Source organism: Populus alba, chromosome 6 (assembly GCF_005239225.2).
Source record: "Populus alba chromosome 6, ASM523922v2, whole genome shotgun sequence".
Lineage (NCBI taxonomy): Eukaryota > Viridiplantae > Streptophyta > Magnoliopsida > Malpighiales > Salicaceae > Populus > Populus alba.
The window spans coordinates 10460440-10463160 of record NC_133289.1 but is presented as its reverse complement, the minus strand read 5'-3'; positions in this window follow the sequence as shown (position 1 = coordinate 10463160).

Genomic DNA, 2721 nt, shown 5'->3' with positions numbered 1-2721 from the left:
AAATTCTATCTTCTAATATTTTCTTTTGATTAAATACTTTTTTTTTATTTATTTCATCATTCAATATGGTTGATTTTAAATTGTCTTTATAAATTGGTTTTAAACTTATTTGTTTATAAGATTTATAACCTTAAACAAACATCTTGATTATTTGGGTTTGTGTTTTAATTTCATGAGCGTTATTTTTGTTATCATGTCATTAATGAAAAATAGTTTAAAAAATTGTTAAACTTAATAGAGCCCATGATTTAGGTTGCGGGTTTTGGTGGGTTGAGTCGTGAAACCCGGGTCAATCTAATATGATGTCATATCAATATTAAAAAAATATTGTAATCTTTTAGTTTTTTAAAAGCCAGAAACACATCTTTTACCAATCGTTTGAGCTGTCTTTGAACTTATCAGGTCAATTAAGTTATATCAGGACAACTCCCATGTATGTCAACTTTAAGGAAAGAAGTCAAATCAAGAAAATTCAAGTTTGACACTGTTAATGCAAGTTTAATAATAATAAAAAATAATTTTTTCCATCTAAATATTTTTTTACATTAAAAAAATATATTCTTGACTTATAATCAGAAGCATAGACCCAAGAAATTTCTCATATATATATATATAGTTATAGTTAGAGGACACTGTTTAGTTTTTAAGCCCATTAATTGGAAAACACTTCTTCTCCCACCCCTTTCTTCCCTGATATTCTCTCTCTTTTCCCCATTTTTTTGGAACAAATATTTTTTTAATCTTTAAGCAATTTAATTTTTGTTTGAATATTTTTTTTTGGTATGGAAAAGAAAAGGTTGTGGAGGATTTATCACCTTGATTTCATCATTGTATGTCAGAGAAATGAACAGCTATGTATAATTGAATTGGAAGACATTCAATTTACTTTTTTAATATTGGGTAAAATTAATTTTCTCTAAGCTAGCGTTTCTGGTATAGAATAAAAAAATTAAAATTGTTCTGAAAATTGGGAGATTATTTTTTTTGTTGCACTTGAGGTGTTATTGCATTTTATACCAATTAATTCCTTAATCGATAGATAATTAGGGTTATTTATAGTTTTTCAATTTAGATTCATACTAGTTATGTGTTTGCGTTCTGTAGCAAGTCAGACTCAATTTGTTTTGTCAGCATAGAAACAATACACATATTGACAACATGTTTAACACCAATTTTTTGTTTTTTAATTGCGAATCAAAAAATGATGTAAATATTTAATAAAATAAATTGAAAATTATATCAATTAATAAATGTTAAAAAATTTTCTGATGCTAGCCAAAGATTGAGGTGATAAATTAAGATATCTAATTGCGTCATGCAAAGAGCTCTTAAATTTATTTATTTTAATTATACAACAATAAAATTATTTTTGGTAAGAAAAGTAATTATTTCAACTCCATTAAAAAAACAAGTTTCTAGTATAATTCTTTTTTTTTTCTTATTAAAAAAAGTAATTATGCACAGTTCACTAAAAGTTGAAAGAAATTCAAATGAAAATATTTGTGATCACTATAGTGACTTGGAGTCTTGGATTTTATTTTCATACAATATTCACGACCATGAACATAAAAAGAAAATATAACAACATCGTGAAAAAGAGACAAGAATCTCATTAAAAAAAAGTTGAATTATATGTAATGAAATAATATCTCAAATATAATATTTATTTATTTAATTATAATTAATTTTGATTAAAATTTTAAAAAAATAAATAACAATCATGAAGAGCATAACAACAAAAAATGTCTTTTAATATTATAAAACATATCATAATCTTATTGGAAAATAAATTCAAAAATAATTTAAATTGTCTTATTTAAATGAAATTTAAGGGAAAAAAACAAGGGCCTTTAAAAAAAATATCCTAGGAGTCCAGGTTTAGTGAGCCTATTTGTAGCTCAAAAAAACGAGTTTGCCTGCACGCCTTACCTAATTTTTATTTAGTTGGGTGGAAGACGAGTCATTTGACCAATTGTTTTTATATATAAGAAAATACTAGACTACGGTCATCTTTGACCACCTAAAAGTTAGATTTCTAACTTTTTAAACTAAAAAATCTCTATTTTTAACTATTTTATTTCACCCGAAAACATCTAAAAAATACCATAAAAACTTTAATAAACTCATTTTGGTCTTGAATTATCAGAAATCAGTTAAAAAAATCAACCCTAGTTTAGAAAACTTCCTAAGCCTCTATCTATGTTTTTTATGGATGATAAATGTAAAAACAATCCTGATAGAATTCCTCTCGTATACCAATTAATACAAAGATTGACTTTTTTTTTTTTATCACTACAAGAGGGTCAACAAACAACCTTCTCACTTCTGCTATTTTTTTTTTTCTTAAAATTATCTCTTACATCTCAAATTCAAAAACTAAATAATAAACATAACGAAATTTTAGATCAAAACTAAAATTTTAAAAAACTAAAAGAACTGCGAAGAAATTCAAAGGAATGCTGGTGAAGCAAAGAGAACATTTTCACACCAATGTGTATTTGCCTTCTTGGTTTGTGTTTTCTACTTTGTTCATGTGTTTTAAAAAATTATATTTCTTTAATAAATTAAAAGAAATTGGTGCTAAATTGGCCATAAAAAAAATGCAATTGAATTTTTTTTTTAATTTTAAATTAATAATTTTTTAGTGCTGTTAGATCATTTTGATGCGTTGATGTTAAAAATAATTTTTTAAAAAATAAAAAAAAATATATTTTAATACGT